Genomic DNA, 19,534 nt, shown 5'->3' on the forward strand with positions numbered 1-19,534 from the left:
TATTACTGCAATCTAGAGCTCTCTAGGGTGTATTTGAAATCACAATTGCATTGACATGTGTCAGAACTGTCCCTAGACATGCCTGCAGGATGTAAACAGGGCAACCTGCTCTTGCTCTAACCAAAGAGGGCTTGTTCAGGTTCAGGACATCTTGGATAGTTTTTAGCCAGCTCAGAATAATAAAAAATAATAGAATAATTTGCCTTGAAAGGGACCTCAAAGATCATCTTGTTCCAATCCCCCTGCCAGGGGCAGGGACACCTTCCACTTGACTCAGTTGCTCAGGACCACGTCCTGGTTTTCTCACTTATTCCTCTCTGTTGTTCACTCACTCACTTGTGATAAAGACCCTCATTTCTCCAGATGTAAAATCTGTTTTGTCTTTTTAGGATCATGCCTGCTGGTAGCCTATGTGGAAGGCTTTCCCCAGTCCTGCCTGAGCAGTGGGTTTGAGGCACCATGGTTGAATCTCCAGCCCCTGCTCAGCATCATCCTTTGAGCAAACCTTTGCCACTGCTCTCACTGGACATTGTACTTGTTGTATTTCCTAGTTGCATGTTTCTCATGGTAGAATATTTTTCTCCCAGCAGTGGTATAAGCAAGAGAAACTAAGCTCGAACAAAGGAAGAAACTGAAAAAATCCCCGGAAGGATATTAATCAGACAAGACATGAGTAACCTGAAGAAGAGGTGAGTTATAAATTTCCACCTTCAGAGGACACTGCTAGCCTTGTACCTTTCAAACTTGTTAGTGCCACTGCTGATCCAAGCAGTATTTCTGGTAATTCTCATTAGGATTCTCCTGCCCAAAGTCAATGGACTGCCTGTATCATAGAGCACAAGGACTAAACTTAGCTTTGCACTGCATATACTAAAAATGTGTCTGAAATACTGTCCATTCATAAGAGCAAAGGAATCAACATAATGGCCTTTGCAGGACCTATTCTGAGATGAATTCTTCCCATGACCTTTATATCATGAAAATCGGACACCTCTGAGAGAAATAACCTGAAATGCTTCAAAAATATTTTTAGGCATTAATAAAAGGCATAACTTTTCAAGGGCTCCAAACACCAGTCAGTCCCATTGTCTTTTATTATTTTTTGAGCAGAATTTTATAGTAGTATTTTACTTCTAAATTGAGAATATTTTTTTAAGAGAAAACAAAGCAAAACATGAGCAGAAAGCCTAAGTCCAGAAATATTCTGATTTGTTTCAGCAGCAAAAATTTGTGTATTATCAGAGGCCCATGTTGGGTTGTTATGTGGTATGCTTTTGTCATGCTTTGTCTATCTCTATTTAAATTAAATCCCAAAGCTACTGTTGGGTCGATTTTGGGTAGAGCAGAAGTGGCATAAAGCCAGTTTTTCTCAGTTGAGAAAATACATTCCCTGTGTGATAATGTCTTTTTAAAAAAGACACTATCAATAAAGTAATCAGTAACAAACATCAAGGTAGATTCAATAGTAACACCAGAGAGTTTACTAATGCATAGCTGCTCCTTGTGAGATCACCACAATAGACCTGATGTTTTTTGGTTTTAATTTTATGTCAGCATGAGCTCTGTTCTCTCTGTTCAATATAGCACTCTTCATACTGACAAAGTGGAAATGGCATCTATCCAAACACACTGGCTCAATGAGCCTTGGTTTTGATGACCTTATGCCTTGTTGGCCTTCTAGTTTAACTGTGGTAAGTTTATTGTTGGCTTCAAAGCAGTTAAATGTAGTCTGAAAGCCTTTTCTTGTTTACTGCGTCTTTTTTTTCTCCTTTCTCTTTTTTTTCCTTCTCATTGTAGAAAAAAATTACTATGTCAAGGACAAACACTTAGGTTACAGATTTTTTCTTTTCTATTACTGTTTTATTACAAGGTAACCCTGAAGACATTTTCATTTTCTTGATTGTTTAAAGAGGCTTCATGAAAACATGACATCTCAGATGTAGAGATAGGTATAATTGAGCGAAAGATTCCAATTGCCAGGAGTCTACTACAGTAAGATCCTAAGGAATTCAAAAAAAAATGGAAATAGTCAGTAAGGTTTTACTGGAATTTGAATACAAATATCCAGATGAAACTCTAGCCAATTATTCTGTGCTGAATATTATGCCCTGATGAAAATAAAATACCTGAGTTTAATCTTTCATTCAGAGTAAAGATTTGTAGTATAATGAACTGATTTAGCTGAAAAAAGGAAAAAATAAGTAAGTCTGACAGCTGAGAACAGAAGGGGGATTAATCTCAAAAGCTTCTGGTCTTTGTTTCCCATCCTTTCATTATTATTCAATCAGAGCAAAGAAAGGACTAGCTGCCCTGACACAGCTCCAATTGCATTGCTCAGAGAAAGGGAGAGGCATGGTGGAGAGAGAGATTTCATTATTTACAGAATGAGGAACTGAGAAGAAAATAGAGAGCAAAGGAGCCATTTGTCCCACCTGTAGGTCTGCCTGGGGCTTTGGGCAAAGGCAGGCTGGCAGTCATCAGCAGGTGCAGCAAGGGCAGCTGCAGGTAAGCACGACAGGGTGGGAGGTCTCACAAGGTGCAGGGTGCAGTAACCCACCAGATGCATCATTACCTCACTTTCAGTCTACATTTGACCTCCAATGTGCACATGAAGAGAAGAAGGGAGATGATGCTGTGACCTACATTGGAGTGCTGTCTGCTCTTCTGATGTCTTCGATGGTGGCTCCTCTTGGCACGTGACACGATCCCAGCTCTCATTCCACTTGTGAATATTTACATCCACGAGCTCCACTACAACCCCCAAATGCCAGTGGCTGCTGCAAGTCAGACTGCTGTGCACCTACTCACTCCAGCTGACCAGAATTGCACTGGAAAGTACCATGATGTGCCTTGCACTTACACCACTGTTTGAATCAATGCTTTAGTCTGCTAGGCTTTAGTTTCTGCAGCAATACTGGAACAAATATTCAAAGTATCTTTAAAGATCTGGAGGATGATGAGGAGATGAACTAAGAGCCATTATAGATTTTCCAAAATCAGGTTATGTCAGAGGTCTAATTTTCTTCTGGAACTAAATAATAACTACCCTTATAGATAGGAAAGAAACAGGCTATGACACGCTGCTTTCTCCTGACAAATTCTGATTTTATCTCTCATGACATTTCATAAGCTGGCTAAGAAATCACTCTACAGATTATAATAAGACTAGTTGCACTCTCTTTGGAAAACTGCATTTAAAAAGTTTTTAAAAGTTCACTATCACTGTTCAATATTTTTTGTGAACTTTCATTAGATATCAATATTTAAGGAGCAAACTGTAGGACAGGATTAGTCTTGAGAAAGAATTTGACACATTAAAGATGCAGTCTAAGGCAGCAGTTCAACAAGAAGAATTTCAAGATATTATGCTTGGACAGGAATAATCTTCTTACACCCAGAGAGAGAGAATAAGAAGCTGGATAATTGAGTATCCTCCTCACTGGAGAATAAGAGGTTAGGCTGAATCTCCCGTCACAGTGAATAACCTACTGAACAGGATAAGAAAAAAAGTGATTTTGTTGGGAGTTAATAGGTTAGTTACACAAGAGTATTGCCTGTAGGGTATTTGAAATCATCTTCTAGTCTATTAAGTTTTGGTAAAGGTTCATTTAGAATATTATGCCCAGTTTTGAGTACTAACTTTTAACAAACACCTGGCTCAACTAGAGAGATTACTGAAAACAGCAATTGTAGGAGCAGACAATGAGATTTATGAAGAAAGGCTTAAGAAATTGGAATGGTTAAGTAAAGAAAGAAGAAGATTATCAGGAAACATAACAGTTTTGCACAACTTAAAGGAGGGTGGAAAACTGTTCCTTTCACAGTCTACTGATAGAATAAGAAATAACAGGCTTTAACTGGTGTAATGGGGATTTCCACTGAAAGTTAGGAATAATATAATGAGAACAAGGACAGGAAATCTTTAGCACAATCTGTGAAAGGATAAGGAATCTCCATGTGAAGAACTTGTCTATCTGGCATGGCTTGGGTATAGTTCAGTGAGGAGAAGGATTAGAAGTGCTCTTGAGGCAATTTCAGTAGGGTTTTCTAAAACATTTCTGCTGAGTCTGTTCTTATTTTCCTTTCAAGATGAGATCCTTCTTAAGAGCAACAGTGAGGTGAAAGATGTTATTTAGCAGAAAAAAGAAATTAATTTGACTTGATTTCCACTTATGTGCTCACAATCACCCCTAATATGCTCAAAATGGATTTTTTGCATCCCGTGTGAGCCTGTGTTGTTGGCTGACTCCAAAACACTCCTGCCCTACTTGCAAATGCTTAAGAAATTTGATGAGTTTTATTGCGTACACCGCACAGTTTCCAATGAGGTAGAAGTCAACATGATATTTTCAAAAAATGTCACTACTTTGGAAAACCTCAGGCTTTGGTTCATCTTGAGACACTCATTTGCCCTAAACTATGCTCTACAGCAAAACAGTGCATGGAATTGTTTGCACTTTGGTGAGTGCTGCCTTTCCTGATTGTAATTCAACTTCCAAAAGAAAGTCTCAACTGTCCTCACTGTAATCTTCTTACACTCATGGTTCTAGGCTACGAATACATTGGCATACAACTTGTGATCCAAAAAGTTTTCTTGTTAATAAGTTTTCCTGTTAAATTGCAGGTTTGTAGGTCTGGGTGAAAACACTTGGGAGTTTAACCATTTCATCAGAAAACTCTGGGCTCTGTTACTGGGATTGTTGATTTTGGCTGGTAATTGCAATCAAAGTGGAATAATTAAAAAAAAAGCAGCAGTGGTTGAAAATGATTGCCAGTTGTAATTACAAACCAAAATCAACAATCCTACAGCCTACTGCCACCATCTGTTTTTTCTGCTCACTGTGACTACAGTTTCCCTCATTTCCTTTTCTCATTCAGCATTGGATACCTTCTTTTCCTGCTTGACCTCTTTGCAGGGTGTCAGATCTGGGATCTTCAGGGGCTGTTGCTAGCAGGATGTGTCCAGTTTCAGGCATTCTACTCATGTATATGGGGTTTGTCATGCCTCCTCCCAATAACCTGTCATGGGAAAAATGGCTCTTGTTAAAAAGAAACATCAGGTAGCCAACTGAGTTGATTAAAAAACTTTCACTGTTGTTTGCTAAACTGACAGCTGGAAAATTGATTCTCGGTTAACAGTTCTAATTTCTATTACTGGATATCTAACTCCTATTTTAAAGAATTCAGATTTGCATTTAATAACTTGAATATATTTTATTTTTGCTTATGTGTCACATACTGGATTTGCATAATGAGATTTGAAAGCATGTCTAGAGGTAAAGAACCCCTAAAATAGCCTAGATTGTCTTGAAGGAGACAAAGAGACATTTATATATAGAAGGCAGAAGAGGGTGAAGAAAGTCGTGATGGTTCTTAAATATTCTGCCAGTTTACAGTATCATCTGATTTGACACTTCATCATGTGCTATGGAGGCAAAACAATTATAACACAGAACATTGCAAACAAATGAGCCCAAAGTATAACTACGGAAAAAGCAAAAGTAAAATATTTTTGAATATAATTAGTCACATTGGTCAGGGGCTGTAGCGTAACCTCCTTCAGCTGCCCAAGTATTCCATTCCTAGGCTTGTACCTAGTTTTGAGTTCAACCTTTTGCTGTCTGGAAAAGTAAACAGATATGTTGGGGAACTAGTTTTGGGCAGGACAGGGTTAATATTTTGGTAGTAGCCAGGAGGAGGGATAATGTTATTTGATACTATCTTGGGCTTGAAGGGGCAGAAGTAAGGGACTGGCATTTTGGGGGGGGAAGGTTGGTATTTTGTTGCGATTTTTCTGTGTAAGTTGTTTCTTTGTCTTATAGCTTTTGTTATTAATGTTGTTGGTGTCACTGTTCATTATCTTATGTCATTGCTGTTTCCTGTAAATTGTTCCCATCTCAGCCTGTAAATTTCACCTTTTTGTGGCTCCAATTCTGAACTCCTTCCCCTGGGTGGGAAGGGGGAGGGCATGGGGTGAGGAACAAGCAGGTGGTGTCTGCATTCAGAAAGCCTTGTTTGGGGGATGGAGAAGGTACTGAATTGGAGAGTGCCATTCCTAAGACACAACAATTGCTTTCCAGTGATTTTTCACTCACTCTGGTGATGTAAGAGAAAGTATATACTTCTTATCATGTTAAATACTTTCAGAAGTTTTCAGAAGAATGAAGTAACTGGAAAATCACAGATTTTTTTTGACTGCTTATGACTCAGTGCTGCTTATGATGAAGGTGCTCACTAGTCAATCCTATCCTCTCAGATAAAAGGTTTGTTGATCAATATAATCTGCAGAGATATAAGACCTTACCTGTAACCTCTTCAGTTTGAAAGTGAAAAAGCAGGTTACCCCACCCAAGCTGCAAGTTTGCAGATAGTACTGGAGATCACATTTTTCAAGATAGAAAGGAACTACAGAACTGGAATACTGTCTGGGGGAAAAGAACATAATCTTCTGTGGTATAAAGAACTTGGGTGGCATATTTTGTAATCTTTTGTGGAATATCTAGCATTACAATACAGTGTCAAGAAGTGGCTGAACAGCTGTCAGAATATGTCTGTACACAAACCAGACAAATTGGTGGATATCTAGTCAACAGACTCATGTGTATTGCAGCTGTGCCATCTTCCTGTTATGAAAAAAAGTCTCAACAAACAGTATTTTACTACAATTCAGCATTCTTATTTTCTTTCTCTACTATTTTATGTTAGGAATTGGAACTTTATTTTTAAAATCCCAATATAGGGAAGAAATAACAGTAATGAGGTTAGATTTGATAATTTCGTATAAATGATGAACGGGATCCCACATGCATTTGAAATAGAACTGATTGAAATTCATTCTAGTTCTCTCCCATTAATCTTAATTGTAATTCTGTACTTCACTTTAATAGGTTGCTAGACTTTAGGAAGCTGTGTTATTGTTCTTACGTACTTGATTGGTTTTTAATTGGTGAAGTTTTTCTGAGTTTTGCATGTGGAAAGGAATGTGAACGCTACCATTTTCTATGTGAGTGTTTCTAGGGGAAACAGTATTGCTATGATTTGAAGCAAGTAGGGAAAATGCAGAAAGTTCTGCTAAAGAGCAGAACTGTACCTGGGATAAATTTGATGGAAGGCTTTTGTTTGTGCTAAAAATTTTGAAACAAAACCAGGTTTTCTGTCTACAATGAAACAGGGTATCTGTAAAAAAAAACTGACCAAATGGCTCATACATTGCTTCAGAAAGCTGTGCTCACATTTTTAATGTCCAGAAGGAAGACTTGGCATTTGTAATGCAGAACCTGGAAGGACAAAAATCTCACCCTTTCTGCTGTCACTCACTTCAAGGAGAATCGAGTGTTCTCCACACCTTGCAGGATTGAATCCTTTGTAAACTTGCTCATGATTAATATATGTTATGAATATCTATTAAATGTTACAGTAGGTTGATAACACCCAGCCATATCACTCATTTATTAAAAGAAACTGTTCAGTCAAAGTCTGGATAGGGAGGTGAGAGAGCAACTCAGCTGTACTTAGATTGATGATACTTTTAAAAATTGTCCAAGCATGTGTGCAAGAAACTGTCAAAGTAAGTTTAATAAATGAGAAAGTGAAGGACAGGTAACTTTCCCAATATAAAAAAGTTGTCCACATGCACATGCATGCTTCATTTATTCCCTGCTTCCTAGCAGGTAAACAACACAGAAAGAGTCTGTTTGCCATTTTTGAGCTAGATTGTCTGGAAAAGAATTTTGCCAAGTCAGTTATTACTGGGGCTACAGCAGCATGCTGCATGGCAGCACTGAAGGCTGATTTTGCATCAGCAGATTTCCACCAAACTGAGTGTAGTGATTCTCTCCTGTCACTCCAAGAACCTGCTCTGTCTTCTGGGCAGTGTCAGCCACAGCAGGATTTGCACCAGGAGGACAGGGGGCTTCTGAAGAGAAAGAGAGAGAGAGGACGGGGAAGGGAGGGTGAGGAAACAGGGGGAGATGCAGACCAGAGCCTGGGGAGCAGCTGAGCCTGTGGAGTTGCCTGCTCCAGGCAGTCTCACCCTTCCTCCACAGTGGCAGCAGCACTCCTGATTTTATAGAAATTTGCACTTTTCAGGCTCTGTTGCCCAAATTAATTGCTGATTTTGCCCTTTTTTTGGGTGCTGTCCCTGTTTACACCAGAATTGGTAAGGCATTATAGCACCATAAAATTCTCAAAGGCAACAGGATATGTTAGGTATCAAAAGATTTTCCTCCCTACTGACAGTTTGGTATTGTTTGTGGTGACTATTTAGTAAACTAGATGCTTAATACATTTTGAAAAAGAATATGCCTAATACAGGGATTGAAAACTGCTTTTAGCTACTTGTCTGATGTGGAACCATCATCTTAACTCCAGGTTTTGATTGTGTAAGTCTCTGAGAACCAAATATAAACCACTTGGAAATAGCACTCAAGCAGAAAAGGACTGTTGCCTGAGAAGTTCTTAGTGCCTGAGCACTCCATAAAGAGTCTTTTCTGTGCAGTCATCTGCTTTCATTTCTCCCTCATATCTATAGAATCCATTCCATGTGTAATTACAATCAGGGGCTTGACACAGCCCACATTTCTAATGAACTGCTACAATGCTTCTTTATCAGATAGCTTGTTTCACCTCCAACATTTTGTTTCACATAATTCATATGTAACACTCCTGATAGGTTACTGAGTGGATGTCTGGGAGTACTACCCATTCTGTATTCCTCATTGCCATTTTGACATAATCAGGACTTATATGGTTGCAGCTCAGGCATCTTTGCTTAGTAAGTGAGCTATGGATTTTCTATGGTAACAAGTTGTATTGCTAGATCTCGGAGATCCAGGATTTTTTGGGAATAAAATTGCAAAGGCTGAGTTCTTTTTTTTTGCTTTAATGTCTGTTTTGGACACTGTGGTTGATATCTGGTATCTGACTTAGTATGATGTGTTAGGTGGCTGACTGGAGCTGCTACCCTCCAGATGTTTGTGATTATCTGTGTTCTGGTGTGTGTACAATAAGAAAGCATTGTGGAAGCTGGCTATGGTTAACCTTGGTATTTATTGCCTTTTAAAAGGGGAAGGATGCTCTCAGGACCATAAGAGCATCCAAATGCCTCTGTTGCCATTATCACCCATGCATGCCCTGCCTATGGATAAGGAGTTCCATTTCAGTACAGGTCCTCGCTTTTGACTCAGAAATGTTGAAGGTTGCTCAGAGTCTTTCTGTTTGACTTCCAGATGGGATTTTCTGGAATTATCTCAGATGTGTGCTCCTGTCAGATCCCCATCCCTGCCTCCCCCTGCTCCCAAAAAGTTCTTCCTGCATAGACGCCAGGTCTGACTCATTCACTTTGCCTGATGGTCCCTGGCTGGTTGATGGCTGCTGCAGTCCTTGGGCTCACTCCTCTCAGATGTGGTGGATCAGCACCCTGGAAGGAGAGGACACTGGCTGTTCTGTGTCCCCTTGGCTCCCAGGGGCTCCTCTTCCCTCAGGAAGAGCCCCAATCCCCTGTAGGCAGCATTTTCTGCCTCAGTTGGCTCAGGCAGCTGGTCATTATATAATGACCTCTTTGAATCGCCTGTTCCAAGTCTTATTGGCAGGAGCAGGAGCCTTTGATGATTTGATAAATCCAAAATAGATGGGGTCACTTCACGGTCATGGTCAGGTTGCCTAGAAACATCTGCTTTATCTAATGGCATTTGGTGCCTTCTTTGGGAAGGTGGATTTGTCGGGGCATGTTACGTATTTAGAGAGTGTGAGTCATCAACATCTGAAAGGACTTCAGTGCCCTCATGTTGTGTGCTTGGCATTGGCAGTAAATGTAAGTGAAGACAGTATGCTGAGCCAGACTGGAAACATTCACACCATTGTGCCTGCAAAAGCACTGGGATATCTCAGCAATCACTTCTCATAGCTCAGTTTGTCCCCCTGAGGATGAGGAATAATAACTTATTATCAAGTTCTGTGAGATATGAGTAATGTGCAATTCTTGCCATTAACTCCTCCTGAAATTGCACTGTGATTTCTGCTGCACACTGCTGCAAGGTAACTTAAATGTGTTTTTGGGAAAGGGTAAACAACCCCAAACTAAACCAACAGCCCTCAAGAAAATGGAATGAATTGTTTAATAATTTACCTTGATAGAAGAGGTACATGAATGGGAAAAGTTAACCAGTCAGGGAAAATATCAGCAGTAAAGAACAGTAATCAGTGTGAAATAATCACCACAGTATCTGAGTGCTTGTTCCAAGTCCAAAATTCTGCATCAAGTCTCAACCTCCTCCTGGCAGGATAGAGGTCACAGTGTGCCACTTTCTGTCATCTTGGCATTAACTGCTTGAGACAAAAAATGTAATGACCAAGAAGTCCAAATCTGGGGTATTTGCCATTTGTAAAGGAAGTATCCTATTCAGAAAAATTACTCCTATTCATGAAAGATATAAGCCAATGTTAGAAAAAAATTTACTGCAGGTTGCATAGGAATCTGCATAATATAGTTTCCTCTAATAAGCAAAAAAACTTTGCATTCATCAATATGGGTTTCTTGGCATGCAAGTGATATTCAGGAGCACACAAGGGAGGGGAAAGGGAGGCCAGAACACAGGTGAAGAATGAGAGGAAGTTGGCACTGACACAAATGATACCAAAAATGCTGATTTAGTAAGGAAAAATGTAAATCATTTTTAGTATCTTTTGAAGAAATGTTCCCAAGTTAAAGTTGCCTTGAAGGCAGATGACCCAGGCTGACATTGCTTTGGCAGCAGAATGTGAAGGGTGTGGATGCAGACACCAAATGTCCTTTGATGAAAAGTGCTCGCCAACAGCCTTTGTGACAGAAGCAGCAACCCCAGTACTTTTGAACACCCAGTTATTTTTTCTGTCTCAGGACAAAGACAATCAGGTACAATTTGTTAACTCTGAGGAAAAACTGATGTAATTATCCATATGTGGGGGTATTTATCCCCTCATTTCTTCACAATTAGCTAAACCTAGCACTAATTCTAAGCATATTACCGGTTCAGATCTTGGGGTTTTTTACCTGAGATAGAGACAGACACAAAACTTTAACTTTGAAATCATTATAGTCAGTTTGGGACTGAACCAGCAAACAGTTACCTCTTCAGAATGCTGAGTTGACCATAAAGGAACATCCTTGCTGGGGTGCTATTGAGCACAGGACCTGTCTAAACTTTCTAGAACATACACATCATGTGAAGCCTCTCCTGCTCCCAACCCTCCTCTGCCTCTCCCCAGCCCTGGTGTGGGCAGGAATAGCCCGCATTTCTGCACCATGATTCAAGGCCATTATGCTTGGTAGTTGGGTGCTTATCAATTCAGGTACTTCTTGTGCTCACTTGGCTCTATTCTTCTGGTCTTTGTTTTACAACATGGAACAACACATTTTTGTACAGCAGAGGCCTTTATATATATTTTGAACCCTGGCAGTCCTGTGGGGTGCATCACTGTAGAAATATGTATGAGTTTTTGTACATCTGGGGTGTATGTAGGTAGCAGAGAGCTTAGTTTTTTCTCATGCTTCTGCTTGATTTCTATAGCACAGCATCACCTACACAGTGCTGCAGCACCTATCCATCCTCTCAAGTCAGATGTGAGTAGTAAGAGGACCCTGTGGCATTGTGCTGCAAGAGTGAAGAGTGCCTGTGCTGCTGGGGGAGCAGGGGTTATCCCTCTGGCTGAGCTGGATGCTTTACCTTTGCCACATGCCTTTGTCACATTCCTGTTTTCAAACACAGCATTTTTTTCAGTGTTAAATGCTCCGAGGGATTGTTGGGCACAGTCATGTTAATTATGGGCTTGAACTTGGATCAAAGCTGGAAGGATTTTAGTCCCAGTTTAAACTGAGCTAAGACTGGATTGAGAATGGGCTGGTTCAGCTTGTACCTGCAGGCTGCTTCAGTTTCTGAAATCTCTGTCCCACTACACATGCTCAAATCTCCAAAGGCTGGAAAACAGCAGCCAGTGTTGGATGGGTCAGTTATAGTCTGCAACAGCAGGTCCAGCCTGAAGAGCTTTAATTTCTCCTGGTGCTTTTTTGTTCAGCTTGAATGCTTTATGCACTATCATCACTATCCACAGCCATGGGAGCAGGAGAATTAGAAATGGGATCTTTACAGAGGCTACCTGTGTCCTTCTGGGAGAATGGCTAAATTTCAAGGTGCCAAATTTACTTGTGAGCAGACAGCTCCCTAGAGAGGCTTAAACCTGCTACATGCTGATGTAATGTTTTGACTTTTTGGATCTACCCTTTGCAGTTTCTTCATGTGCTCCATTTGGGGTAAGACTGACCCTTAAAGAGGGAGCCTGAAGTCCACACATAACTTGCCTCTTTATTTAACCTTGTGCTGACCAGTAACTCAGGAATAAATTGAATCCCTCCTGAATTCTGCTTTCCAATATGTATGATTAAAAAACCCAAATGAACTGAGACCTTTTCTGTTTTGCAGAAACCTTAATAACTTTCCATAGACTCTAAATTATTGGCTCAGAAATCTATTTTCTTTCTGAAGACTTCTGACTTTTAATAATAAAGGAGCTGCCTGCCCTGAGCAGAGAAATACAAGAGCATTTTCTTTTTTGGTTAGTCTTCAAAAAAGTTATCTTTAAAAAAAGGTTAATAGCTTGTGACCTGGGTATATCAACAAGGAAGCTTACTAGTATCATTTGTTTAGTCCTAGGTGGAAGCAATTTCTTTATTTATCTTTATCCTTCAAAAGCGAAATTTGTAGACCCTGTTTGGAGATTTAAGGAGATGTGCATTGCTTCATTGCCAATTTAACATTACCATTTAATGTACACAGTATGTGGGCTTCTCTTCCATGTTTTGCAATAGATGTAGAGTAAGAGTTGTAATATATCACTTTCACAAGCAATTTAGCACAGCATAAGGGAGGAAATGTAGCTGTACTGTCTTGCTACTTATTTTCTAATAAAATTCTAATAGATTTTAGGTTAATGACACAGAAGATGACATTTATATCCTTTTTTTTTTTTTAATCTGCAGCACAATGAAGCAGGAAGTTATAAAAGCAGATGATAAGATAATGCACTCCTTGCTTGTGCACAATAAAGTACCCTTATAAAGTGCTGGTTTGCCTTTGACACTTCACTGAAGTCTCTCTGTGAGACAGTACCTGGCAGGCCAGAGTCAGTAAGGCTGGTTAGGCTTTCCTTCACTGAGACTGATCTGCTCCTCACTTGAAAGATGATCTTCTTTAACTCTCCCCTGCCATGCCAAGAATTATTTGACTTTTTTAAAAAAAGAAGGCAGGAAAAGCAGCAATTTTTTTCCTATGGTTAATAAAGGAAGATTAAAAAGAGTCCCCTGTTGATAAGATCTAACCATTTATGTTCCTGTGTGATGAAAGGTGAATACTTATTTAAGATTTATTTAGTATTTTGTCATCTCTAATGAATCTAAAGGGCACAACAATTTGTCTTAACATTCTATAATGCAGTGAAGCTCATTTTAACAAATAACTATATAAATAACACATTTACCAACCCCCTTGGTTGACTGATTTTGTGTTGGAGCTGTAAAACACTTTTAATTGATAACAGACTGAATCTGAAATAGCAGAATAGATTCTTTCTGTATAGAAAAACAAAGAGTGTAAGGCACTTGTGGCTGTGTACATATGTTTCTGTAAATCTTGCTGTACATCTGTGTAGGGTCTCATTTCATGTTTCTCAAAGTAACTACAAATATTACATCTGATTACTTTAAACGTGGCACTGGACAATATCTACTTTCAAGTTCTTTAGAATTTAAATGAAGCACACATCACAATATTTTTTAAAATGCCACAATGTTCTTTGATTTCCAGGACAGAAAGAAGAGTCAATATTTTCTGATATTTTTTGACTGCTAGACAATCCTACTAGCCAATACTTGGTAGAAAAGACAAGTAAAAGAATATTGTGGCTGGATTTTATGTTTACAGAATCGTGCATCCTATCAAAAAATTGTGGGACCTTAGTGCTACCCATGACTTACTTTTTAGGTTTCAGTGGATGTTTTTCTTTCAATGTATTTGATCCTTAAGCAGGCTTATGCCTGGTACTCTGAGTTGTCTCCTTTTGGAAAAAGAAGCAGCAAATTAATAAGAATTTGCCCAGTGGAAAGACTGGAAGCATAAGAATATGCCCAGTGGAAGGACTTCTCAAGCTTCCTCTATAATTATTTCAAATCACCTCTGTTCTGTTCTGTGCCTACCCATGAATAGAAGTAAGTAGAGGACCTAAGATTTAGTTTCTGTTGTGGAGGATATGCTTTCTGCAGCAGCTCTGTTAGACTCAGCTGGAGGCTAGAATGACAAAGCACAGGTGCCAGGCTATCATTTGTACCTTTTCCCTTCTAAGACAAGCCCTGAACAACTGAAAAAGGCACTGCTCATATGCCAGTGAGTTTACTTAAGTAAAAACAAATTAATGTGATTGGGGCAGAGTGGGAGCTTCAGACAGAATTTGTTAGAGAAGTTCCTCCCATTGAGTCACAAGGTGCAGACAGGACCTCCTTGCTTTTGTAACTGCTCTCAGAGTGGAGCCTTGGTGTGACTGAATCTTCCCAGGCTCAGTCAACAGTTCATGTCTAAATGATTATGCAGGTATAATTGAACTTTTATAAAACTTTTTCCTGCAGGATTAAAGATGGCCACTCAGATATATTTATATAATTAAAATGAATTATTTATCTGAGGTAATTAAAAATGATAATAATTAGACAAAAAAAGAGATTAATCAGAATTATTTACCATGCAGCATGGTATAATTACTAGTATAGTGCTATTTTTGAAGCAATATTGAAGCAATTATATGAATGCAATTATATTGAAGCAATAATATTAAAACTAGAAAAACCAATTATTAATGACTGTGAGCAAATCTCTTTCTCTCAGACTCAAGAAATAACCTCAAGGAAGGACCATCACACAACTCAGGGGTGTCTGCTCAAGGGCCTCACCATGCAAAGTGGGACTGGCCTTCTAAAGTGATGGACTGTCAGCCATACATATTTTTAAGATTATGTTTTGTCAGATTTACTCAGCGAAAGATGCTTTGTGCTGAAAGAAGTTATTAGCAGCTCTGTGTTTTTTACTGCCAAACACTTCTGACTCTCACTTTTGTATCAGTGCTTGTATTTCCTCACTGGTCCCAGCCTCAGGGAGTGTCTTGCACATCCTTGTGGTGGGGCCTGATGGTTTGGTCAAACTGATCCCAGCATTCACCAATACTAAAATCAGCAGACCCTCTTTGCTCCAACACAGGGCAAACTCTCCTTGTTCAAGCCATCAACCTGTAAAAAGATGCAAGTTTTGAGCTGTTGTATCCTTGCTTAGGCAGAGCATCCTGCTACAATGTTCTTACTTAGCTTGAGACATCTGAACAAAATCCAGTACTTTTACTTAACTGTGTCTGGCTTTGAGCAAGACTTGAGTATTTTTTAAGAATGTAATACTGAAATAATTCAGCAACATTCATGCTGGCCCCTAAGCATGGTACTTTTGCAGTACTATCTGATCTCTTTTATTACCTCTTTCTGAACATGAAAGGAGTTATTTCCAGACCTATGGCTCTCAACAGCCTACAAGAGGTCCAGGCAAGTAGCTCTCAACCTCTAGTGGCTGAGACCTAATATTAGGTATCTATATTACAGGCTCTACCTAGCAAGTCTGTTTTGCTCTTTTTCACTCTGAAGTTGAACTCATTTAGCATTTCATTTTCAATGAAGCATTCTCAGGACTAAAATACATGAGGAGGAGCTGGAGCTACAGCATTGGAGCAGAGGGACTGATTCTTCTATGGTGAGACTCCAGGAGTCCTCTAGGAGTCTTCTGCTCTGCTTCTCTATGCGGTCTCTTAGATGTTCATACAATTGTTAGAAACAACAGATTGAATGCATTAACCAGGACCTTTGACTCACCTTGTCTGAAATTCTTTGTTCTATATGCTCACAGTTCTTTGCCTACATCTGAGCAGCATCTTTTAAAAGGAAAAGGGCACAGTCAATGTTCAGCTGAATAAGTACTACAATCTTGTCATATGTTGAAAGCTCCTCAGATGTTTTAAGAAAATAATCAGAATTCAGAGTGTATATTAAATTATCAACTATCTAATAAGCGTGCTACTTCCCAGCTGGGATCCTTCTGGTACATTCATTCATCTTCAACTGGTGTAATTAAAGATGAAAGGTGTAACACTGATGATCCTTCTCTAGAGATCTCATCAGTTTAATTCTAGAACTATCAATGGAAAGGGAATATCATATACATTTTTCAGACTTAATTGGACACCTGCTGGAAGTCAAGCAAAACAACCAAGGTCTACTGAAACAGGGATTGCCTTTAGTAATTCAGTAATTTGGTAGGAGGGAATTTGGCAAGGCAATGCAATCTTTGTTTCATATTTGCTAAAACCAAGTTAGTGTCTAGCAAAGTGGACGCTGGGAAAGAAATGGAAAACAAGAAGAGCATAAAGGAATGTGCTTAAAATCTCATCATAAAAACTGTTAACCTCATGCACGGAGCAACTGCAGCAAAGAATGCCGTGTCAAGGTTGCATTTAATAGCTTCCTACTGCTCCAACAAGGGTGTGCAGAACTATCTCTGGTGTCACAACTTCTTAATAAACTTCTATATAGATCTAGTAGATGAGTGAAAAAACAGCCTTTGTTTCCCTCAAGAGTGATTTTAAATCACATCAGTGTGTTTTGATGTAGTGAAAAAAAAGTCTCACTTTTAAAATAATTTTTCATATGGTGGTGTCAAAAATACTTTTTCATTGTGATGATGTCATCAGATCCTCTTGATCCATTTATAGCTGCTATTTAAATTGCTGTTTCCATAAATGTATATGACTGCCTTGAGGGTGTCTATATTTGTTACAGAAGTTGTCTCAAGAATCTTGGAGCGATCTCCCAATCTAATTAAGAGTGCTGTAATTACAGCATGAAGGGCTGTGCTGCTAATAACAAAGTTTCAAAAATCATGAGTCAGGCCCCATAATTTGAGACTGCCCCCCATATATGAATATTTGCTTTTTGAAAGAGTATATTATATTTTGGGTTTGTTAATTTTTGAACTCCCTTTGCCCATGCCATGGTTTGTGTGTGTGTGCATGTATGTGCATGCATGTGTGCTGTAATTCTACAAATAATGTTATTTCTTCACCATAGGTTTAGGGAAATGCAGTTCTGGTCCCTAGTCTCATTTCTGTCTATCTGCCTACCTTTAAGCACCCAGGAATTGTTACTCCACAGGTCCTCCTGTGGTACCTTACATTACCCACTCCTTGAGAAGAGGACAAATTGTAGTTTCTTGGGCTCCTCTTGGGCCTGGAAGGGAAAGAGATGGGAAAAAAGAGCTTAGGGGGCTTTCCCACATGGAAGGAAGAGACAGGTATCTTGACTTTCCAGTCACTTTGCTACTCAGATGAGGACTTTTTCTCCTCATCTTTCATTTTCCCCAGAGCTGGGGAACTACATGATGAATGGGCCAAGTTCTGACCAAAATATTTGGATTTATCTAAAGCTTAAACCAGGGCCTTCCTACAGGACAAAGCTAAGATTTGGTGATAATGGTTCGAGTTCTGTGCTGCAGGAAACAGGATTTGTTATGTAGTGTTTTTCTTCTGTCAACATCGTATTCAAATTTTCTATGGTAAAAGATGCTCAGCTACAACGCTGATAGGTACAATATATATCAGTCTTCCATACAAAAGAGAAAGAAGGAACCTCTAGTTGAGTAGACTGATACAAGACTTAGTCTTTGCTTACTTTTGCCAGTTTCCTATAGATTAAATAATCCCTGGAATAATTTATTTCCATTATTCCTAGAATTTCAATTAGTGAATTATCATAAGACATCACCTTGTCTTACAAGGCAATTTGAATGTTTTGCCTCAGAAATGGCTGTGTTACACCTTAATGTAGGATGTGTGGCCTGTGAATGGAAATATTTTTGGTCTCCCTCCTCATGGCCATAACATAAATAAAGAAATCATTCAACAGTGCCCCCCAGACAGCCACAGCAATCTGCCTCACCACAAAATATTTGTGGCACTTCAAAGAGGTATTATACTAATTGAGATGGGTTTTTTAAAAGGATAAGAAGCTTTCCTGTAAATGGTTTCTCATCCTTCAGCCTTCTCCTCATTCTCTGAATTTCTTGGCATCATTGCATATGCTTCTCTACTTGCAACCCTCCTTCGATAACTTACCCTTTTCATATCAGCTAACTCAAGGTCCCTGGGTATTTTTCTCCCTTCATGATATTTGTAACTTTTGAACATTATCTAGGAATGAGTAATGAGATGTGCCAAGTTTGACCAGACATTCTAATAAGCACATCTGTCACTTCATTTTCATTCCTCAGTTTTGACTCCACTATTTCTAAATTATGCATCTTTATTGACTGAGTCAACAACAAAGACCACACATCCCCATTCTTGGCTCTTGTTTGCACATCATCTGCATTGCACTTGAGCAGCGAGGTTCTCAAGCACTCTTGTCTGATTATTAAGAACTGTATTTCTAAGGTGGAGAGGTTGGGCGTGGCTCCAGTGAATCTTGCATACCCTTTTGGAAAAATGCAAAGCTTAGGTCAGAGTGAGGTCTCCTTCAGTATTTTCTAAATGCAGGCAAATCACCTTTTCTCATCATCTAAGCTACACCTGTAGTCAACAGACAGAGAAACAAGCACCATAGAGAAGGGCATATTTTTTTGTAAAAGGCAATATTAAGCAGGAGAAATTGTCCTGTGCAGATATCCATAGTCCATCCCTTGGTTCTAGGTGAGCCGTGACGCTCTGGTTTGCACTCTCTAACTTCAGAGACACATCAAACCTGTGCTTTCAGTATCTCCTTCTCTTGCACTGAGCAAATTCCCATTGGATGAACGGGAGCACCCATCAGGGATCTCCAGGGTCAGCTCCTCCTGTCTCATGGCGTGCACCTCCCGACATGCACCAGGTACCAGGTTTCTGAGAGATGTTTGGGGTGCTTCATTGCCAGCCTAGACAGCTGTCTGGAGTCTGGAACTTCAACTCAATAAAAGAAAAAAATCTTTTGCCTAGAAATACATCTATTTATGTTTTGTTATCTGTTCAGGATGCAGGTGTCAATTGTTAGCAGTATGGCTTTATTGTATGCACCAAACACTCTTCTTGTTTCATAAGCCTGCTGTGGAATGGCTTTGGGACAGTGCATAATTCCCCCAGGTTCAGCCAACTCCAGTGCCTCAAAGCACAAACCATGTTCTGTTACAAATTTTTTCTTCTTAATAAAAACAGCCAGACCCTGAGAATTAATATATTATCACAAGCAGGACAATTGTATTACTACGCCTTAACAGTGCATGATGTATGATTAAAATTTTTTTGTTAAAATGTCTCAGTCACAGAAATTTCCTTTTTACTGGCAGCTTAAGAAGGTGAATTTGTCTTTGGCAGGCTGCAATTCTTCCCTTTGAAAATCATACTTTTTTCCTAGCACTCTCCTACATTATGCTTGGGTACTACAGTGTTGCAA

The 19,534-nt window shown here is 39.4% G+C and overlaps 1 long non-coding RNA gene across 2 annotated transcripts in view; it reads left to right on the plus strand.

The window, feature by feature from the left end:
* The window catches only part of LOC134416403 (uncharacterized), a 152,574-nt gene that overhangs the window by 49,878 nt on the left and 83,162 nt on the right, over positions 1-19,534 (plus strand). Inside the window, exons 2-3 of one of the 2 annotated variants that reach the window (XR_010027261.1) lie at positions 588-689; positions 1,585-1,691. This is a non-coding gene — a long non-coding RNA (uncharacterized LOC134416403). The remainder of the gene's footprint in view (positions 1-587; positions 690-1,584; positions 1,692-19,534) is intronic. The other variant, XR_010027260.1, reaches the window with a different exon arrangement.

The sequence above is a fragment of the Melospiza melodia genome, chromosome 3, assembly GCF_035770615.1.
Source record: "Melospiza melodia melodia isolate bMelMel2 chromosome 3, bMelMel2.pri, whole genome shotgun sequence".
Lineage (NCBI taxonomy): Eukaryota > Metazoa > Chordata > Aves > Passeriformes > Passerellidae > Melospiza > Melospiza melodia.